Source organism: Nipponia nippon, unplaced genomic scaffold (genome assembly GCF_047370975.1).
Source record: "Nipponia nippon isolate SJK-2023a ecotype South Korea unplaced genomic scaffold, ASM4737097v1 scaffold_4, whole genome shotgun sequence".
NCBI classification, from domain to species: Eukaryota; Metazoa; Chordata; class Aves; order Pelecaniformes; family Threskiornithidae; genus Nipponia; species Nipponia nippon.
In genome coordinates this window covers 96216881-96241215 of record NW_028262358.1, presented here as the reverse complement: position 1 = coordinate 96241215, position 24335 = coordinate 96216881, and the positions used below count along the sequence as shown (strand labels likewise).

The 24335-nt window shown below is 36.0% G+C and overlaps 1 long non-coding RNA gene across 1 annotated transcript; it reads right to left on the bottom strand.

Moving 5' to 3' along the window:
* Nucleotides 1-285: 285 nt before the first annotated feature.
* On the bottom strand, nucleotides 286-13191 carry LOC148053438 (uncharacterized). Its single transcript, XR_015708616.1, has 3 exons — nucleotides 12878-13191; nucleotides 6635-6707; nucleotides 286-2085 (listed from the first exon to the last, which is right to left on the bottom strand). It is a non-coding gene; the product is annotated as an uncharacterized LOC148053438 (long non-coding RNA).
* Nucleotides 13192-24335: the final 11144 nt, after the last annotated feature.

Sequence of the window (24335 nt, the reverse complement as noted above, 5' to 3'; positions counted from 1 at the left end):
TGGAAACTTGAGGAACTCAATAAGAAACACTCCTTTCTTTGCTCATTTTATTTCCAGTAGAGCATGAATTGAGAATCCTATGGTAAAGGTTGTACTGATCTGTTTTGAAGGCAGTTATATTTTGCTATGCAATTCTATCAGTTCTAGTTTGGATGTTTCAATTTCTCAGACTTGAAGTCTTGATAAAGTTCTAAGAGAGCTAGAGAAACTGATGGAATATCTGCAAGGGCAGGATCTAAAAGTAATAGTACAGGATACGTAATAGAAAGTAGACACTATTTCCAGGTCATAAATATCTCTAAGTAACTGAATATTGGCAAGAATATGGAGGAAAACCAAGTCTGAATAACACTGTCAGATTTTAAAATACAAAATATTAAATTTTTTCTAAATTGTCAAATGTAGATGCTTAAAGGGTTTATATCGAACATAAACTGACAGTGAGATTTCCATGGAATGTCTGAGATTCCACAATACTTAAAAGAACTGTTTGTTAGATATGTTTTCTGCAGAAGGATTTTTTTTCCCCTTTTGCTTATTTTATATGCAGCTAAACTGCTGTTGCTTGTTGTTGTTATTTCAATGATCTATTTGATAGCTCTTCATTAACATTGACATATGCCATTTATGTTACAGGATTATTCCTAAGTAGAGTTTATTATTTACTTTTAACACAGAAACACCTCAAGTATCTGTCCAGCATCATGACTCTGTGAGAAAACAAATGGATTAAAGAGGAATAGTACAGAAATAAATTAAATATTCTTCAACTTATAACTAGTAAGGATAGTTGACAAAGGATAGACAAAAGCTTAACAACACTTATACAGTATGAGCTTTTGACACTGAAAAAAATACATTAGGTCTATATCTTGTTTTGCATGATAAACATTCTATTGAGTATGTAAAACACTGAATATAAAAATATATTAAAATATGCCCACATATTTTAATAGTCTGAGGTACTGAGGGAGAGCAACAAGGATGAAAGTAATCATAGGAGAGAAGAGAGAGATAATGGGGAAAAGGAGAAAAAATACAGTAGTCATGAAATGATGCAGAGAAGAAATAAAAAGGGAAAGCAGAAACCATTAGAAAGTTGCAGCCTGAATTATTCAGTGCTATACCTTTAACTGTACCTTATTATTGTGATAGCTATGAATACAGGAAGTCTGGAATGGATCTGCAAATGCTTGTGATTTTATTAAACTAAAATAGTTGCTCACTGCATCATCTATCTCATTTACCTCATGCCCAGAGTTATTACTGAACCCACAAATCTAATATCCAATCAACAGTGAGAAAAGAATACTTAGAATAAAAACTGGAGATATTATCTTGATTACATCACACATCTGCTAACTGTATGAAGATGAGGTCATTACTGAAGACACAGATTTAGTTTCATGCTTAGACAAGCCTTTGGCCCCTTGGAGCACCTTTGGCCTTCAAAGGAATATTTTTATTCTTAAGTTCATATGGTTTAAAAATTAAGGGATGTAATTTCAGTAAGACATAAAAACATAACAGGAGAATACTCGATAGCTACAGAAATGTATGTACTGTACCAGCATTTTGTAAAACAATACATCTAAACATGGTCAAAGCATCAGAAACAGCAATATCATGTATAAGCCAAGAAAACATACTGGGAAAAACTGTGGCTGAACTTAGTACAGAAAAAGAAAAAAGGAGTACAAAGTTTACACACAGAGATAAATTTCCTAAAGAGTGCTACATGGATAATGCCAGTCAGATACAATGTATTGCATAAATGTTAACCTTCAGCAGAGAAAAAGGATCTTGCACCATTAGCCCTGGAGAGGTCTAGGCCTTCTAGGACTGTGTTGCTTAGACACTCATGGAAATAGTGCTTAATTTTTTTTTTTTTTTTTTTTTTTGTCATTCTTTGGATAGGGGTGTTCACGTTTGGAATCAAATCTTTAGAACAGGAGTTTGGATGATGGCAGGAGTCTGTTGAAGTGATCGCTGCAACATCATCTCCAGCTGGTCCGGGAGAGACTCCGTGAACCTCTGTTTTGCTGAATTCCCATACCCAGCTGGCCTGTGACCCCATTGGGCTACCTGGAGTATACATGATCCATCATTATTGATTGTCTTAAAACTACATGAAAAACATCTCCTGACTGTAAAAAAGGCTGACTTATGTGACCATTTCTGTGTCTGCAGCAGTGATTTCTAGACACACAACTTTTGGTCGAGATTTCCAGACAATGCATTTTTGGGGATAGATGAACAGTCTGGAGTAGTACAATTTCAGTTAGTTTTAGAAGGAATGAAACCAAAATTGTTCTGGAACAACTTTCAATAACCTTTTTTCTATACTTAGGTGTTGACACCATAATTTGCAGTGTGGTAGAACTTAAAAATCCTAGTACTAAGCACTGTACCCTCACAAAAAGCAACAACTCCCATGTTCAAACATCCCCTAAGAAGGGTAAAAAACATCTACAAACATCTATGTATTAATAATCAAATACAATGTATAGCAGTAGTGCAAACCCATAGTACTAGTGTTGAGATCCAGTACAAAGAAAAAATGCATTATTGTTGTTTCAATACATTTTACAATAAGCTGTGATACATGCACAATGTTGTCTTTTGGGATGTCAGGACCTACATGAGTACATCTAGGAGATGTAAGATAATAATAATTATTCACCAGGATAGTTTTGTCAAGTTACACAGGAAAGGTTTCATTACATTTTATTGAATACTATATAGCATATTGCTTACAAAAATGTACTTTTCTACTTTTAGAAATTAGACTTGCTTGGCATCGTCTGTCACTCTTACATAGTTGTCCACAGGAATTTCTCAGATAAAACACAAAAGGATAAATGAAGAGCGGCCAGAAGTTAAAGCATTTAAATTCCAACATTATGTTTGAAATAAATATCCTGGTGTTTTGCTATCTTCTTAATTTCCTAATTCCATTCTTATTACTTTCACACTTTCTATTTCCCTCATATTCTCACACTTTCTCCACCTGTGAGGGTAAATGATATATTTTTCTTTTCAAAATGTTCAATTTTTCAAAGTTTTTCAAAACCTAATAAAAAGCATCTTAGAATTTTCTGAAGTTCCCATTAGAACATCTTAACAAGACCAATATGGTATCCTTCCGGAGTTCTAATTTTGCGTGACTAATAACAAAATAAATCTTTGTTGTCTTACTTCTCTAATAAAGATAACATCAGGGTATCAATTATCTGGCACAATGACAGTTCTGTTTCATACACAATTTTTTGCAGACAATACAAAACATTGGTATCACAAGTCATTACAATTACTTTGCAGGATAAGTTTTGCTGACAGAAAACAGCCTAAACTATAACAACCACCATAAAGAGTAACTTCCGCCTCCTTTAAAAAAGTGAATTGCTTTTTACTTAAATGCTGGTAAATGTTCAAAACACCTATCATATATTAGTAGTCCCACTGACTTTGATGATACTGTTAACATGTCCAAGGATTTTAAAGGGCTACCCAGTAGTTTTGGAGCAACTTTTACTCTAAATACTAAACACTAGGCTGTCTTCCTCTGGCATGATTCTTGGCATCATTGCCTGAAGGAACAGAACACACTTCTGCTGGCACATGCTTGGGATTTTGCTCTGGTAGATCATACAAACCCATGAAAGCCTCAGTGTATCCACCAGTAGTGGAAGGATGGTCATGGACTGTTTGTGTCCTGAACTTTTATGTCCCCTTATTCTGAACAGCTTTATTGTGATATGCCAGTGTACCTTTTGACTGGATGCTGACTGTTGGTTGATGCACCCAGAGCTGATGTCCTGCACCAACAGGAGGGCGTACAAACTGATGTTAATTTCAGTCCCATGTAACTTTTTTTGAGAGAGAATGAGTGTGGCGAGAGAGATGGCACGTTAAAAAAAAAAAAAAAATCACACTGACGTGTAAGTAAATTACTAAAATAATAAAACTTGTGCAAAATCATGATGCCTCACTTTTCATTTCTAGTAAGAAAACAGATCTCTGAAAGCAACAAACATGATCTCAGCACTTGTATCTTTCCCTACCATTCCCTCCCTTTCAAATCACCATCACTCTCCATCACCCCAGCCCAACCTCTGCCTGCTCCTGATACTTTCCCTCCCACTACATTTGTTGTTGTCTTCTTAGGTTTTCTGTGCTAAGTTATTGACAAGTATCGAATGAGAGGGAGAAGACTTTACATTTTGCGTTTGGTGAAAGGTAAGAAACAAGGTATGCGTGAGGGAAGTGTACTTTGTTTTCTTCAAGGCCACAGACAGGTCTCAGAGGTCTTGAATACAAACCATGTCTGCCAATGTCAAACTCAAAGCACAGGGCTCTGGGGGAGATTTGCATCTCAGTTTGTGTGCCATTTGCCTGAAGGTACTTTCTTCATCAGAAGAAATGCCAAGTGGCCTAAGAAGAAAATGTTTCTAGAAGAGCTATTCCATGAAAAAAAGAAATAGAAAGAAAAAGAAAAAAGAGACGCTTTTGAAAGTGAGCATTCAGCAGCATACTCTGATGAATGGATAAGAACCAGGCATTTATAGTGTATGGGGCAGACTGTAGACAGCCTCAAAAGAAAAAGCTATGCCTGCCTTCATGTTCTTAAACACATGCACACACTTCATTATGTTTAAACTGAAAAACTTTCAAGATTCAGTGTTTGGTTCTTTTGTTTGGTTGTTGATCTTGTGGGATTTTTTGTTTTTTGTTTTTTAATTCCTCCCCTCACCTTTGTTTCTCATCAGTTACTCATTTAAATGTAATTGTAAACAGAATCTCTCTTAGATGCTAGATACAGTTCTGTGGGAAAACATAATGGAAAAAGATATTCTTAATTATTTATTCCTGATGGAGTTTTATGGAGGAGTGGAGACTCCACACTTGGTAATCCACACCAAGAGGGAATGGAGTTTGCTGAGAGAGATTCCTCTTTCTTTAGCCTTATTCTCCTTTTCTCAGGGTAAAAGGGTGGCAGGATCAGGTATGTGGTGTCAGAGATTGGTCATTAACGTGCAGTGATATTAGTATATCAGAAAGATGTACTTAAATTAGTGACTCTCTGTAGAGGAAATGACATAATCTGGCCATAAGGGTGTATTTCATGGGTTTGATGTTTTAGGCTGAGAAAACTTCCTTATTTTGATGCAGCCAGTGAGAAGATAGATATGAAAGAACAATACCTTAGATTTAGAAGTTCTGCACATCGTAGCACTGAACTTTTTCCAAAACAAGGAAAGGATAAGCAGCATGTAAAATAATCTTATGAAAGCTGGAGTCTATCATGAATAACATCTGTAAGAATAATATTGCTTACAATAAAAAATATGTTTGGGAGGATTAATAGGGAGGAAAATTATGACATATAAATCAGAAGCATGATTTCATATTGGACTAGAACAGCCATGAAAACTATGGGTATGCAACAAATACATTATAATTTATGTGGTGGTAAATACTCCTATACTTGAAACTTTAAAACCTGCCAGGTTTCAGATGAACATTTCTACCTGAGGGCATCTACTAAATATATGTTTCTTTCTCCAGTGAATGCAATCTATGGTGCAATAAACTGAATACTGTTATTAAACTATAGATACTCTTACCTAGTTTTATTAATCTTCACATGTTGAGAAGACACTCCAGATAGCAATTTACTTCTTAAAAAAGCATTGACACAAGCAAGCCATATACCACTACTAGAGCAAGAATGAAATGTATTGTGTCATCCATTTAATTTTATAGTCACCTCTGTAATAATTTGGCATGGATAGAAGCTATGCAGACTGCAAGAATACTCTTCTAATAAAGCTTACAAACAATAGGAATGCAGTTTTAAAGATCACTTGTTGAAAGACACTTTGTATCCATGACAATATTTCACTGGTCAGATTATCATGCAAATTATTAAGCTTAATTTAAGAATTATCAAAAATGTAAAAAAAAACCCCAAACAACCAACTCTTAAATGAAATTAAACTCCTGTAAAACTCTATGACATTACCCAAATATTTCTATGTATTCTGGTAATATTTAAAGGCTGTATTTCTCCTTTTTTTGTTGTTTTTGTTTTATTTAACTTCAAATGTAGTTTATCAGTGACTGTAACGAAGAGAGTTAGTGTGGAATGCAGTTAAAAAAATCCAGGTATATTAGGTGTTGGGAAAGTAATCTGATTAATCTAAGGAATTTTCCAGATTTAGCAAGGGAAAACAAAACAAAACAAACCAAACAATCAAATAAACAAGAACCCCACACCTCTGAAAAAGAAATCTATCCAAAATTAAGCCCTGGCATCTACTGTCTGCCTATTATAACCATGTAGTTCTGTCATACAGCATTTTCATTACCAGAAACAAGACATAATCTCTATACTGAATTTACCTCAGGACTGAGGTTCATCAGGCTTGCTCTGTCAGAACTTTTCTTGATCTGCCTGCAGCTTTATTTTACTTGGTTTAGCTCTGACAGCACTTTCTCTAAATGACCAAGTGTCTTCAGCTAATTTATTTTTCTTTTATTATCTTTGTATGGATAATAAACATATAAAAATGGTGACCACTAGATCCTAGAGTAAGGAAGAGAACACCATCAGCATGAACATCATACTCACCCCACTGAAGGACTCCGGATGTTGACAACTCACTGTAACACCCCTGCCGACAACACCAGGATGAAAGCACCAACTTTAGGGTCAAGAGGAGAAAAGGAAGGGTGAGCATAACACCAGGAAAAGGGGTAGAAAATAAAAATTATGTGTATAAAAGTTTTAACCGGATTATTAACCTTTCTTTTCCTGTAAATGTTAGATCTAGACTAATAATGATTAGATTAATGCTAAGATTTCAGTTATACAAACAATAAATTTTTCATTTATATAAGGTGTGCTTCCTCTTTGCCCATACACAAGATTTTGAACATAACACTATGGGTCATCTTTTAAAGTCTACTGCTAGGGCTATAATCATAAGCAATCTGGTATTTATTACAGAATGCTTGCATGTTATTTCGTTAATCTGTTTAATTAAAGATTATTTAAGGATTGCTCAATACATCTAATCACCTGATGAATGAAAAGAAGGATAAGAAAAGATACTAAATGGAAAGCTATACAGACAGAAAGATATTGATTAAGTAAGAAAAACAATTAGAAATTGCACATTAAACTACAACTTATATATGGTTATATGGAATCCTTGAAATTTATGTGAGTTCGATCTATACAATTCTCCAATTTTAGATCAGATAGATGACCCTTAGGTATCTAATAGAAACAACATGCCTGTGAAGATATTAATGATAAAACCCTAAAGTAAATATGAAGATTATTAGGTTTCATTGGTCACAGTAGCAGTATTGCTTCTCCTTTGCTTGTAATCAATCAGTGCCAAATAATATCTACATACAAAGTCTTTCTGTACAGCAAATACACTAAATGCAGGTCATGAAATGAATGAAAGCAGACACTCACAAACACACACAACTGTATGTTTAAATTTATTTGAAGTGACTGCCTTTGACAGCAATAGAGCTCATTATTGTTAGGACATATATTTTCTAACAGTGACATTCATGCCAGGCTTGCACTATACAGTCAATGTGCTGTTGCAAGACAAGTATCGGGAATGATTCTTTAATGTCTGTGACTTTTCCTAGAAAGGTCAAATCCATCAATATAAACTTAATGAAAAAAAAAATTGTGCCCTATATATTGCTACATACATCCAAATAATCTGTCAACTTTTCAGTCTTTTGTATAAATTGTTGTGCAGTAGCAGTGATAAAATGTATTCATTTTAATGGAAGAAAAACCCACTAACATATTAACTGTCTTTTATGATTATTATTTGAAAGCCATTACAAATCTATCTAAGAGAAGCTGTAAATGTTGAACTATATTTGACTTTTAAAAGGTAAAATGCTAAAACATTTAGAACTGCACGATGAAATGCAACTTTTAACCAATGTATTATGTTATTAATTTGGTCAGGTCTTAATGTTTATATGTGCAATTCTAAGCATTGATTATGTACTATTACTTTAAACCATGTCTCACAGATATTATATTTCAGAATACATACACAAGTCACTTCCCCAATATTTAAGCCTAATAAATATGCCAGCTCCAATTTTTGAATTTTCCCCTAAATGTAAATGTTATTAGCTTTTTAGCATCAAATAGCTCATACATGATGTGATGAAACAGGCCAGACTAATTCTAAAATAAAACTATTGAATTTTTTCTCAGTAATTAGGATAGTAAATTTTTAAATAGTATCTAATTTTGAAACATCTGTGGAAAAGGATTTTACAAAAAGATTTCTTCCTTCAGGCTTTGGAACTAGGCATAGTGCAAAATATTTTTTTGTCGTAAAGTGGTAGTTCTAATAATTTATTCATGGAAGGAATCAAAGTTGTAGTTGGAATACAGTGAATTACTAGCACTGTTGGATCTTGCTTCAGTGAAGCAGAGCATGTAATACTTCAGTGTGTTTCAATAGTAATGTTACTTTTGATGAACAAGAGTTTTTTCTGAAACAGTGAAAAATGACTTGGACATTTGTGGTATGGGTGCAGGAAGTTTCTTCTCCCAGCCTTGTTTGTTGCAATGGTTGCAGTCTAAACTATAATACCCATAATATACTTTATTTAAGCCAGTTTGCAATGGCCTTAGCAGCCAGCAAGCAGCCAGTCATTTCCAAATTTCAGGAGAAATCTGTGCCCTGAAGTCATGACAAAGCTTTAACTGCAGAGGAACTCATATTTCTACCAGTGTATGTATTTCAAGCCATTTCCCTATACTGTAATCATCCTAAAGTCACACCGGCACTGTATCAATTTGGAGTGCCATGTGATATAAAGAGAATGGGGAAATCTGGAGCATTTTATGCAATGACAAAACAATGCTGACTTTCACTGACATTAATTGTTCATTGCTTGTCATGTTATTTTATCCTCTCCCCTGTGTGATAATCCATGGTTATTGAACAACAAAACAAAATCACTCAAGTGTTTGAATATTCATTACACTATGCTGTTATATGCAACTTTTGCCCAGAAAAAAATAAGATAAATGAAACCATTGATTAAGCAGTCTAAGAGATTTGTTACTAATGATCAGTCAGTAGTGTCTCTGTTACTTAAGAGTAACTTTAGCAATTCCAAGTGACTACAGACAAACATCAAACTCACAAAATTGCTAGGCTGTCCATTGATAAACATTGGGAAATATAAAGCTTAAAATGCGATTATATACATTTTATATATTTGTATATACATATATATAAATACAATAATTAAATACACATTTAAATGCAATGTGTAAAAGCACATCCTAATTGCTGCCCTCCTATGCTGTAGTTGCATTAGCCGTCTAGCAACTGACTGCAGTTGCACACAACAGGTGCTTTCAGTTGCTTTCTTCAGATGGTGGTTAGGCAGATTCCAGCTGTAATTGAATCCCTGGTCAGAAATGCTATATTTTGAGTATGTCCTGTTTTCTCTTGCTCTTAGACTTGAAAATTCCTTGTTTGCATTGTGAACATGCAAATCACCAATATCTAATAAATGTGATTTAATAAAGGTGAATGATGTCCCTGCCCATGGCAGGAGGTTGGACTAGATGATCTTTAAATGTCCCTTGCAACCCAAACCATTCTATGATTCTAGATTTTAACATGCTTTGGATATTAAGGACTCTTTGTAATACCTGCTTATTTACCTCTTTCTTAAAAAGGTTAGTTTCATCTTCAGAGGCAGAGGTTTTCTCCTGGGTGAGCTCAGCTCAATATTTTTACACATTGTTTTTCTTATTCCTTATGCTACTCCAGTATTGCAGTATCCTCAGACAGAAAGATAACTGTGTTAATGATGATGTGTTTTTAATAAACTCTGTACTGGAGACAGACATATGACTTGAAAATAAGCTGAACACAGTAGTGCAACAAAGCGCTACTACGGTCCTTACTAACAGCAAGTCTCCCCATACCAGCCTGATTGTAATCTCTTGACAGTGTTTGGAAAATGCAAAAAAGCTGCAACTCAGTAGCCAATATGTCCAATCACGTGGAGTAAATGTATTCCTAGAACTACTCACTTTATTGTTTGATTTAATGCATAATTGATTGAAGCACCATATTTTGACAAGTTCTCATGATGGTATATTTAAAGCAAAGATCTGCCAACTGCTACAGCACATTTATTTTAGGGCCAACATAAAGCAGTTCATTTTGATGTCCATATTTATACCTGCTGAAGTGGGAGAGAAAAAAATATCCAGGTACTCAGGACTCTTTCTGAAGATCATATGGAGGCTGAGGCACTTGCCTGGGACAGGTATAGTAAAATGCAAGTGCACCAGCCTACTTCATTCTTCTGTGGGGAAGCATTATTATTCCCTTAAGTTCTGGGCACTGCAAAAAACATGCATCTAACCTCACGTCATTCTGCCACAGAGCATATAAGGCAGGTTCAACTACTACATGACAAAAACAGATGGCTGATAACAATTGTTCTTTGGGCTGAACCGATGATCAAGCTGCTAATTGGATTAAGCTGGAGAAGGAACTAAATATGGCTCTTCAAGTCAAGAGGTCAAAAAAATTCTCAATGTGACCTCAGGAAAGTCACTTAACCTTTCTGAGCCTGAGATTTTCCTATTACTTCCACTGTCATTCATTCTGTACATTTAATATAACAGTAAAGGATGATAATAGTTCACTGAGAACTTCAGAATTTTAAATAATTAATGTTATCAAACTTTTGAACTCGTCAAGGAGGAAAAAGGTTGATCAATCAGAACAGCATAGGATGACATTCCCAGCACATTGTGAAACCTGTTTTTCCCTTAGAGAGATGTTACTGAACAGCAACCCGTGACTGGAAAAGTAAACTATTATTAGAGGACTCTGCTGGAAATGCTTCCCACCTCCACCCCACCCCCATGTTGTAAATATACAACTGAAAGTTTTACACTGGAATAATTACAATTTTTTCACTGTATTAACAATACTACTTTCATACAAGTGATTAAAAAAAAAGGATAGCTCATCTACACGTATGTTCATATGCATTTTTATAGCTGGTTTGTTCTTTGGTTTATTATAATACTGTGTTATACACAGAAAAATACATGTAAATAACAAGAGGAAAATTATAAAAGAGAATGAAACAATAAATGCACTTCTGTTAGTTGTGTGTATTTATAATATTTGAAAAAATACCTCACCAAATTTTGTGTATAGAATTTCCTATTCTGGGCGTTATACTTCCAGAGTTTTGTCACTCAGATGTTAACTAATGCACAGATTTTTATGATTTCATATATTATTTAAACATAATTTTTCAAAGAAAATATTTGTGTCAATTGTGCTGCTTTTTCTCTATTAAGAAAGTAAGCATGAAAGATTCTGAATGAAGGTGGATGATCAATTCTAACTGCTTTTCCAGAAGAAGTTTTGAATACTTTTCAGAGATTCAAGAAAAAAAGAAAAAAACACACAGGAAAAAAATGAACAGAAAGTTAGCAAATGGAAATGTAAAGAAAACCAACATAATTTTTTTTAAATTATGTTTTTAGATTTTCTTAGCTTTTTATAAAGTCTTCTCATGATCTTCTATGAGAAAAAGAGAAGGAGAACAGGAATATAAGATAGAAAAAGGGGAAAACCTAGAAAAAAAAGTATTATTTCACTATTTTTTGTTTGCCATTTTCTTTCTAAAATTGTTATTTCTGTTTCTTCATTCTTTTTCCCCCTGACAGCCCTGTAATAAGTGATACCATTCCATTAAAACTGAAAAGCTCAATCACTTAACACAGTTATAGTATGACTGTTTCAGTAAGTAGACTGCATATAATATTCCTAATTGTACTGAAAATCAGCATAGGTGTATATTCTTGAATCCTAGATTGTTATATAACATCTGATCCAAAAGGAAAAAAAAAAATAACATTTGGGATTTTTGCTTTGTTTTATTTATAAATTTAATCAGTGAATGGTCTGCAACTACTTGCAGCAGCTCAAAGTAACATTAACTCCTATAAACATTTATTATGTTATTTTGGAATGAATATGAGTCACCCATCATTAAGTCAGATATTTTTGTGTAGAAAATAACTCTTGCCACTATATTCCTTAAAGTTCTAAAAGGAATCAGGCATATCTGCTGCAAGATTCTCTCTGTATTTGAAAGAGCATGAATTTTAAAGCAATTGTAATAATGGTATTTTCAAAACTATTTAAGAGCTGAAAATGAATAATTATAAACTGAAATTTTTGACCCACATATATTCTCATCAAACTAAATGGTACGGGACTGTTAAGGTTAAAGGGAAAAAATTTATGCCAATAGCAAACAGTCAAACACTTCTGAAATCTTATTCTAGAAGTGTCCAACTGGGGCCTGATTCAAGGTAATAGAAAATGGAAAACCCTCCTGGACATCAATTCTTCCTTAGAGCAAGTCACACATCAGTTTGCACTAGTTGCATTGACTTTGCATTTTAGACATAAAAAACATTCAGTAAAAGCAAACAAACAACAACAATTAAAATACATCCTTACAAAAACACTGATATTATTCAACCAAGGAAACCGTCTACATAATATGGGATGCTTTCACTACAGGTTATATCCTACTGAAAATAAATTTACTGGGAATTGACAGTTATGCTCCAAATTAAAGAAACTAGAATAGTTGACATGAATTGTTTGACCTCAACAGCTTTTCCACATTAGGGATAGAAAAAAAGGTAAAATAATTGTACATATCTGCCTACAATTCTATGTTTGTGACTCAGATCTTCCCACCAACCTCATACCTGGAAGAAAAATACTTCAGTGGAAAAGACTGTTACCTGGAAGAAAAACACTTCAGTGGAAAAGACTGTTGGCAGGACCATTGTGGCATGTAGAACAGGTAGCATTGGTCTTCCATTCACAGCCAAGGAGAAGACAGCAATGTCTCTGATCTGCTTACAAACATGTCAGAGACAGGCAACTGCTGGATGATCTCTTAGATCTACTTTTGCAGACCTGAAGCGACTCTCCTTGTCCACAGACAGAAATAAATAAAAGCCCTACTCAGACTGTGGAGGTCTTGCTGCAAGGTTCAGTTTCATTAGTCATCTTTATTCTGGCTTTTTCTGGCTTTACAGCGTGAATTGGGGTAGTTGAGGAACATCAGGTGTTTATTAGCAGGCAAAATAGGGTTATATAACCCAGGGAGAAAGTCTCCACCTGCTTTTGATGCTTTACAACAAAGCTACTAATTACTTTATTGCTGTTGTTGTTAATTTATGATAGTGTAGTTGGTAGAGTTATTTGCAAACAGCTATTATCTTCTATCAAAGTATATTAACTCTGAAAAGGTGGATAATTTTCAAGTAAAATGCTTTATGTGGGAGGTGATCTAAACCAAAAAAAAACTCAAATAAGACACTTTTTCCCATTTTTTTTAACATATACTTTGTAGCTGTGCTATCATGCCTTATAGTCGCATCAGTCCCTTAGAAGTTCATTATCTTCAGAACAGACACAAACAACTGAAAAGTGGTTGATAAACAAAACCATTAGTCCAATTTTTCCATTTACTTTGAGGATTCAGAAACAGGTGCTGCAAAACAAACCCTCATTAAACAGCTGTTTGTTTCATTTCCAGTAGCAGCATGCACCACACTCCTTCATCTCAGAATTGAGTATACCGCTGTTACACAATTTGGTATAATTTAGTGAATAAGTGACCATCTCCTTTGAAAAACTTCAGTCTGAACTGGAACACACATGCAATGTGAACATGATGACTAAGAGCCTGGTTAGATTCTGATGTGTTTGCACAGTGTGTTGTTTACAATTTCCAAGTATTATCCAGAAATATCAGTGTAGTTGTTTCATCTGTTCTGAAAGTTAGAAATAAAGCATATTTTCATATGCTTTTCTGTTGATTACAATTTTTTCCTCTTCTATAAGCTATACTATAGCATGTAAAAGAGATGCTTCAAGAGATCCAGGCTATAGGCTGTTAACGAAAAAAAAGTCTACATTTATTTTAAGGCAGGCCTACATTACTTTTTAAATTTGTGGTTCTCCACCTTTACTAATAATATTTTGTTGTAACAGTGCCTCTAGTGACAACAAATTGCAATCAGCTAATTTGGACAACCTAATATTAGAATTTTCACTAAAAAATAATTTTATATCACTATTCAAAAGACCTGGAAAACACAACCAATAAAGACTCACTTTAGAGAAAAAAAAAAAAAAAAGTGGAAAGAACTTCCTATTTAGTACCTCAGTAAGTTACTTGTAACAATTTTAAATTATTTTTAGACTGGTCTGTAGATGCAGGCAACTACCACTTACATATTAAATTTTGAATCAATGCAGTTGGTTATTTTGGAAGAAATTAATTCAGCAGAATTAAGAAAACGTGGGTTTTTGAGGTTACAAAGAAGGCTATAGTGTCATCCCACAATTTTCTCAGTAAAAAAATCATAAGTTTGGGGGTTTAAGCAGTATCATCTATTAAAATAACACTATTGTGTAAATTTGCATGTGTATTGTCTGATATACAAAAGAATGGGAAAATAAAACACAATTCAAACATAATTCAACATAATTCAATAAAACATAATTCATATTTGACTGGGCCCTGTATCTTCATGTTACTTCTACGATCTCTTGGTCTTCATGAAGTTATTTTATTGCCTACTAAGTTGAGAAATAAGCAAGGACTTGCTTGCTCTAACTCCCTACTTTGCTACTAAGAAAGTAGCAGTCACCACAATCCTTGTAGTTACTGTTGTCATAGGTAGCTGAATATACTTGTTATGATTCATTGAGAACTGCTGATGTAGGAAGTTACATAACAGCTTTTCAGCAGGGAGTATAAAATGAGTGAGAATCAGTAGTTTGTGTCAACTCTTACTAATACAGGTAATGCCTGACTGCTTCAGGCCCCCTGCCTATGGTAGAAAATACCATTATATGTTTGCAGATGCTGGCTGCATACAATTGATCTTTGTTTGATTAAACGCTGAAAGTGAGAAAATCCTCAGGCAGAAAGAAAAGAAATAATTGATTTATACACAAAATATAAATATGAAGCCCAAGTTGGATTAAACATTTGATTTGACCATAAATAAATATTATACTAGATAGATGAAGGATAATTTGCACTCCAACATTAATCTTATGCTAACACACTACATCTAGGGAACATGGCTATTATGAAGAATTTTAACAGTTCTTCTACCCTGAAGTTTCTTATTTCCTCTAAACGTATGTTGACAATAGCTAGAATGATAGCTGCTAACAACATAATAATGGCCAAAATGCATATCTTATTAGTTTTCTTTTTTTTTTTCTTTCATGGTTTTCAGTTTTATTGGATGCATCACACTCAGAATCATGTTATGGGCAAAAGAGAACAAATCATATATATGAAGATAAGAATTTTTTGTTAGTCCAATTAGTGTTTTAGTAGTCTCATCAAAATACAGTAAAAGGATATTGCTGGTCCAGTTAGTAAGACTAACACTCATGGTCCAAATTAGTGCAAACAAGCCTCAAGAATACAAGGGTTTTAAATGTTATACCAAAACTAAACCAAATCAAACAAAAAATCTCTTCCTAGCATCTACTCATTTTGTCCGGTGTGACATCCCCCTAGGACCCCTGCCCCCATGCACACAAAGGCTATGGCTTGTCAGGCAATGACTGAGGTGGGGAGCGATGTCACCCTCTGTCACCCTCAGAGCTGAAGCTGGAGCAGGAGAGCCAGCAGTTGCTGGCCGCAGCTCAGGCCTTAAACCGGCAACACCCAGCTCAGGCCACGGTGAGGCTGAGCCCCTGCACTGCTGGGTCAGCATGCAGCTGGGGTCCTCCTAATAGCAAAATCATATTTGCTTGGAAAAAAAATGGTACTACATTGTTTTGTTACGAAATATGAAATGAAGAAGGTAAACTCCTATCTGACTTCAATAGTAACATTAATCTGCCTCCCTTGTACAAAATAAAATCAGTAACTCTAATACTTATAAATGGTAATTTCATTTTCTCCTAGTCTTGCTTCCTGCCAAACTTTCCATCATTCAGTGATGCATTATCTGTCTATTGATACATTGATCTATGAATCTCCCTATCACCCAGGCATAAAAGAAACATGATAAACTGTAACTTTTACTAGTTGAATTAATCTGATAATTATCTAGTGCTGTTGTTCATCATTTTCTCTAGCTCCAGTTAAAGACAGGTAGGAAAAAATGTGAGCTTGTTTTTAAAAACACCTGCCTTGTTCCCATAATGTTTCTAGGGAAGCTTTTCATATAAATTTATTTGCAGGTTTCATTTCCTGTGGGACTGGACCCACAGGAGATAATTAAAACCTGGAGAAGGCTGTACTATCCACTAAGTATTGTGTATAGATCCTGGCTCACACAGTCAGAAGCAGAGGTTGTGGAGAAGAAGCCATAAGATCTTCTTGGTGTGACCTGCTTGTTAAAGACCACAAGACTGTTGGTACAAAATGTACCTCAATCGGCTTTGCCCAGTTCTGACAGCTAGGACTGGACTTATGTTACCTTCTCCTCCTGTGTTCGTCATGGCACAAATATCTTGTGTAAGCTCTATGGGATCATCCCCATTAAACACAGGTCATTGGCATTCAGCCTATTGATGCTTATTGTGTTTTATGAAAGACACATTACATTAGTGTGGTGAAAGTGAGTGCTAGTTACCTATACATTGTTATTGGATCTGGTGTACAGACATGCATGATACAGAAAAAAAATAATTGAAAATTGTTACTCCTTTGTACAGAAAAGACCAGCCCTTTCTTAGAAGTCAACCCATGACTCTATTTTTATTTTCCTGACCTACAAAAGGAAAAAATTAAAGACAATTATAACTCCTTTCTGATTTTCTAATTAGATAAAACCCTCTTTATCGCATTAATATTCTAGCATTCCAAAACATCTGTATTTTAGGTTGTTATACTGTGTCATTCCTACATATGATGTACAGACTAAACAGATATCTCTATAATTCATTAATATAAATGCCTGAAAATGAGATATAATTTCAAACATCATAAATATCTTAGTGACTATTCTACTGGTATCCCAAAAGCCAATAGACTTAGCTGTCTTTAGTATTTGAAACCCAATGCGGCTACTTTTCCTAATGCCTTCTTTCCTATGGTGTTATACTCAATGCTGATAAGAAATTGTTTTCTACATTCACCGAGAAGAGGCTAAGAGTCTTCTGCACTGCAGCTTACAAGTATTAGCAGCAGCATAACTCATTCTGCCTAATAACAAGTGTCTCTCATTTATTCCCATGCGGCCGGCAATGGTAGTTGACATAAATAGGAATTGCCTGTACTTTAAATGTCAGCTGAAGAGGGGCTTAGAAGAGCATAGCTGTCCATTAGTCTGCTAAGAATATCAAGAAAAAAAAACAAAACAAAACATATCTAATGCTGAAAAAAGGCTCATTTTAAATTAGTGCCTCACGAAAGCAATTAGAATGCCTGCTGGAGAAAAATGTAGAAAAGCTGGGGTTTGGTTTTTTTTTTTTTTCATGTATTTATTCTTTGTAGCATGATTATGCAAAACATCTGTTGTATTGTGAGACACACCAGAAAGGAAAGAGTAGCATGAGAGAAGGAAATATGAAACATTGTCATTTACATATTTTTAGATGTTACTTAATTTAAAAATCCCTTTCAAAAAGCTCCAGTCTCCCTAATACTTTCAACAATGATCTCTTAATTTGCAAATGATAGTCAACCAGCAGCAAAAAGTATTGATGCAAATATAATGAATGAAATCTCTCAGCCTATAAGTCAAAGGAGCAGAAAAAAACCTCTTCAGCCCCTTTTCCCAGGGACATAGCTTATATTTCCTGAATATCATTGAATCTGGATTTACAGCATGACAGCTGACATTATGGGACAGATCTCTTTTAGGTATAGACCACCACTAGCTAAGGATTGTTTCTGTAGCGTTTATCTGGTTGGGTAAGAGAACTATAATATTGACCTGTTCAGTTTATCTCCATGTTACACAAAACTTCTTATTTAAAGAAGCTGATCATTCAAGTTACAATGTAAAAATGGATGTTAGCACTCAGAAATAATTCTAAAGAAAAAAAATGTAGCTTTTCATAGATCTTTAATTCTTCGTGAAACTGCAGCATTAAACTGTAATCTTTACAGGTTAGGAACTTTTGTCCTAATTCTCTAGTCTACTGCACATCTGAACATCACCTGTTTCCTGTGCTCTGTACAATTTCTAAACTAATTTTTCTTTGGAGGGGATGGGCCTAGAGCTTTTTGTACTTTTATGAAGGAATTGTCAAGAAGCGGAGAATTCAGCTCAATAGTATAGAGTTATCACTGTCAGTTCTCATATCTCAGACACACTCTTTGGAACTTTTGAAAAATGTAATACATTCAATGGAAGACTATAAAATATAAAACACATAGCATTCAGGAAAATTTGGGGAAAATGGTAAGCACTGGTTTGTATCTATTAAATGCAAAAGATATAGGAGATAAATAAATCAAGGTAACACCAAAAATGTATGTGTGTATATAAAATAAGTATTTGAAAAAGCCTATTTAGAGAATTGTTGAGATGAATGTACACAATGGGGCTGTCAAAGAGAGAATTACAAAGTAAACAAAATATTCAAACAAAAAATAACATTATGAAATACAGATTTTAGCTCCAAAAATCTGGGCTTTTTTCTAGAATCATAGAATCATTCAAGTTGGAAAAGACCTTTAAGATCATCAAGGCCAACAACTAACCTAGCACTGCCAAGGTCACCACTAAACCATGTCCTTAAGCACCACATCTACATGTCTTTTAAATACCTCCAAGGATGGGGACTCAACCACTTCCCTGGGCAGCCTGTTCCAGTGCCTAACTACCCTCTCAGTGAAGAAGTTTTTCCTAATATCCAACCTAAACCTGCCCCGGCGCAACTTGAGGCCGTTTCCTTTTGTCCTATCGCTTATTACTAGGGAGAAGAGACCGACCCCCACCTGGCTACAACCTCCTTTCAGGTAGTTGTAGAGAGCGATAAGGTCTCCCCTCAGACTCCTCCAGGCTAAACAACCCCAGCTCCCTCAGCCGCTCCTCAGAAGACTTGTGTTCTAGACCCTTCACCAACTTTGTTGCCCTTCTTTGGACATGCTCCAGCACCTCAATGGCCTTCCTGTAGTGCGGGACACAAAACTGAATACAGTATTCAAGATGCGGCCTCACCAGTGCTGAGTACAGGGGCACTATCACCTCCCTGGTCCTGCTGGCCACAATATTCCTGATATAAGCCAGGATGCCATTGGCCTTCTTGGCCACCTGGGCACACTGCTGGCTCATACTCAGCTGCCTGTTGACCAGCATTCCCAGGTCCTTTTCCGCTGGGCAGCTTTCCAGGCACTCTTGCCCAAGCCTGTAGCATTGCATGGGGTTGTTGTGACCCAAGTGCAGGACCTGGCACTTAGCCTTGTTGAACCTCATACAGTTCGCTCCGGCCCATTGATCCAGCCTGTCCAGATGCCTCTGTAGAGCATTTCTACCCTCCAGCAGATCAACACTCTTGCCCAGCTTGGTGTCATCTGCAAACTTACTGAGGGTGCGCTCAATCCCCTCATCCAGATCGTTGATAAAGATATTAAATAGAACTGGACACAGTACTGAGCCCTGGGGAACAGCACTTGTGACCGGCCACCAAATGGATTTAACTCCATTCACCACAACTCTTTGGACCTGGCCATCCAGCCAGTTTTTTTACCTAGTGAAGAGTTCACCCGTCATGAGCAGTTACTTTCTCCAGGAGAATGCTATGGGAAACAGCGTCAAAGGCTTTACTAAAGTCCAGGTAGACAACATCCACAGCCTTTCCCTCATCCACTAAGTGGGTCACCTTGTCATAGAAGGACATCAGGTTAGTCAAGCAGGACCTGCCTTTCATAAACCCATGCTGACTAGGCCTGATCCCCTGGTTGTCCTGTATGTGCCGTGTGATGGCACTCAGAATGATCTGCTCCATAACCTTCCCTGGCACTGAGGTCAGGCTGACAAGCCTGTAATTCCCCAGATCCTCCTTCTGACCCTTCTTGTAGATGGGCATCACATTTGCTAACTTTTAGTCAACTGAGACCTCCCTGGTTAGCCAGGACTGCTGGTAGATGATGGAAAGTGGTTTGGTGAGCACTTCCACCAGCTCCTTCAGTACCCTTGGGTGTATTTCATCCAGCCCCATAGACTTGTATACGTCTAGGTGGTGTAGCAGGTCACTAACCATTTCCTCTTGGATAATGGGGATTCCCGCTTGGATTACTCTAGTATCTTACATTTTTACACCAAGTGTTTTATAAATAGCATTGACTTTTGATGGCATATATTTGCAAAATCATATAGAACAGGTGGCATGACTGGAATTACCCATTGAAAAATATGGCTTTTCAGATTTCACTTTGACAGTTTTAACATATCTAATGAATTAATGGACTCATATGAGTGCCAAGATGTGTTAATTGGAAAACTCAGGAATTTTTCATTTCTTGCAGGTTTTAACTGAGCATTCATCCACAAACAATAACAACAGAAAAAAATATCCAGACAACATTATGTTTTTATCTACTTTCACAAATAATTAAAAATACAATCACTGTCTTTACATATAAATAAAGGAAAAGAATCTAACAGAAAAATATGGTAAACCATAGCTCAGAATTAATAATCGTAATGATTTGAGCAGAAAATTATCCTTAAATTTTTATACATCAGAAAATTTTTTTAATTTATTATTATTTTTTATTTACCTACACATTGTGTGACTGAAAGTGATGTAAGAATTCTGAGCAGCTGTACTATTTACTTTTAATATCACTTATCTTCCAACAGCTTTCTACTGCTTCTATTCCAACGTCATTTCCAGGTGGAACAGACAAATTTTTCTCCCATTTTATTAGTAAAATCTATCAGAAGAAAAGGCTCATTGACAACTACAGTTAATGTGAACACCTATCTGTATATAATCATGTCAAGCACATGAAGATATCGTACATGTAGAAAAAAAAGGGCTTGTAGAAGCAAAATTATCTTTAGGCCTTTGGTTGAGAACCTTTTGGATCAAAAGCTCAATGTCTGACCATTTCAGCTACAGCTAAACGAATAAATACACAAAATGTAATGTTACCTTTAAGTATAATCATAAGATTAGATCATAGAATAATTCAGGTAGGATGGGACATCAGGAGGTCTCTTCTCCATCCTCAAAGCAGGGTCAGCTATGGGGTAAGACCAGGTTGCTCAAGACTTTATACTGTTGGATCTTGAAAACCAAAGATGGAGACTGCACAGCCTCTATGGGCAACCTGCTCCATTGCTGGGCTGTCTTCACAGGGAAAAAGCTTTTCTTTATATCCAATCTAAACCTCTCTCTTTTCAATTTATGCCCATTGTCTGTCATTTTCCTCCCATGCACCACTGTCAAGAGCCTGGCTCTGTCTTCTTGATATTGTCAAAAACATCTCTTTTCCAGGTGAAATGAATTTGCCATATCTAGATTGAATCTCAATAGAGTGGCTATAACAAACATACACTTCGTTGATTACACATACACATATGGCATGTGTACAGGCGTAAGTCCAGGTCTGTATCCCTCTTGCATACTAATTTAAAGCTTTATTTTCTCAGTTAACAAACAAGAAAAAAGTGGAATCTAGCCATCCTTTCAGTAATATTTGTACACTGCTGTAAAAAAACCCAAAGAAACAAAAAAACAACCTAAAAAGAAAAGTGAAAGGAAGCTTAGCAGTGTTCACTGAGGAATAAAAACCTTCTCTGATGGCATTTAAAATGAGATGAGAGTCCATCTCTTTGTAGCAACAGTAAGTCTGCTTCACAGCCCTGTGAAGGAATTATGGTACACATGTGGTAGGACTCATACACTCTTTCACAGCATCATAGCTTTGATGTCTACAGTGTAGACATCTACGTAGAGCAAGTATTTCTATGTACTCTTTACGAAGAAATACATACCTCTAAGGGATGATTCATTCAACCTATCTTAGAGATCTACCTTATAGAGAAGTCAGATGAATCCCAGCTAGTGAGTATATAACATATATAAGATGTCAGTAAGATATCTCATCTATATGTACAAACAGGAGGCTATGACATGGTATATACAGATGGAGGCAAATTTCAAGACCAGACATAAAGTGTACTACCTAGTACTACCTAGTAGTCCAAAAAGCAAGCAGAAGTTCAAAAATTGCTACAAAAGGAATGGGAATTCAAACTTAGCATGTTACTTGTCAAGGTCCCTCTGGATGGCATCTCTACCCTCCAGCATGTCGACTGTACCACACAGCTTGGTGTCGCCGGCAAACTTGCTGAGGGTGCACTCATTCCCACACAGTACATATTTTCATTCTTAGAAATGGGCTTTAAACAGGAAAACAAATTACAATATATTCAGCCCGCTATATTATTCTTAACCAACTATGAATCTATTCAATAGTCATTCCTCATTGTTGTTAATCCCCTTTAATGAGGCAATTTTTCTTTTTTTTAAATTTAATTATTCAATATTGATTGATCAATATTATCATTTACTTCTTCACAAACATTAATAGGTTTGTGAAGCATGACTTTCCTTTACCAAAGCTGAATCCATCTTTGCATTATATCACATTTATTCATGCATCTACTGATAATATTCTTTATTATAGCATCTATTATGTTGCCTTGTAGTAGAGTTAGATTTATTCATCTGCACTTCCTAGAATCGTTGCTAGAGGCCTTTCTAAAAACTGGTGTCAGTTTACATTTTCAGATTACATTCCTTTGGCACTGAGACTGATTTAGGCAGTAAGTTACAAACCATAATTAATATTTCAGCAATTTCATAACTGAGTTTCTCTGCTACTCCTGGAGGAATATCATGTGTCCCTACTGATTTATTGTTGTTTGTCATAGTAATTCATCCTAAAACCTCTTCTTTTGACAGTTCAACTTGAGACTATTCTGCAATTTATCCACAAAAAAAAAAAGAAATGTCTTGGTCTGGAATTTCCCCTGGCTAAGGTAAGCTATACTGACAAAAGTAAAATGAATATGTTCTGAAATAGCCTTATGTTCTCAACATATTCCTGTTACACTTGGGCCAACGTTCAACCCCAGCTCGTCACTAAACCCCACACAGCTGCTTGCTCTCTCTTCCCCAGAGGTATGGGGGAGAGAATTGGAAGGGTAAAAGTGAAAAAACTTGTGGGTTGAGACAAGGACAGTTTAATAGGGAAAGCAAAAGCTATACATGCAAACGAAGAAATAAGGAATTTATTCACTACTTCCCATCAGCAGGCAGATGTTTAGCCATTTTCAGGAAAGCTTCATCACACGTAATGGTAGCTTGGGAAGGCAAACACCATAGCTAACAAATATTCCCCCTGTCCTCTTTCTTTCCCTGAGCTTTTATTGCTGAGCATGTTGTCATATGGTATTGGATATCGCTTGGGTCAGATTGGGTCAGCTGTCCCAGGTGAGTCCACTCCCAGCCTCTTGCCCCAGGGTCTGGGCAAGGGTGCCAGGTGGACACAGGGGCTGTGCTCAAGGGATGCGTGAATATGTGTGTGCTTGTGAAACTGCAGTGTTGTGTGTGTGCCTGCACTAGTGACCTTCTGTCTCTGCCAACCCAAAAGGAGGAGAGGACTTGGCTGTCTGTGTTTATGTACATAGGTGCCATTGAAAACAGTATCTTGTTTGTGGCAATCTGTGCAACCAGCTGTGTCAGTGTCCTCTGTGTGTGTCTATGTGTGTGTCTCTGGGATACGTGGGCATCTTCACTATGGATTGAACCTGCACACAGGCAAGAGACAACTGCGTCCATCAGCCTGGGCAGAAACCCCAGGTCCCCAGGGCACTGGGCTGGGCTCTGGCGGCCAGGCAGGAGGCAGACCTGGACCAGACCAGCTGGGGAAGGTGGCAATGCTTCTAACATCCCTTAACATTTTTAAGTCACACCACTTCTGCTTTGTGAAGAATTGGCTGGCTTTTTTTGTTGGGTTTCTGTTTGTTTATTTGGGGTATTTGTGTTTGCTTCCTTTGCTTTACTGGTTATTTGGAGAGTATGTTTTTTTAAATGCAACTGACCAGTCATATGCATTGTATGTGGGCCTCTGGTATGGCATCTTTTTTGATGTCATATTTTATGATCTAATCTTAACAGAAACAGCCCAAAACATGGAAATAGCAGAATAGACCTAGGCATAATTAAAAAATTAAAGAGAAACTG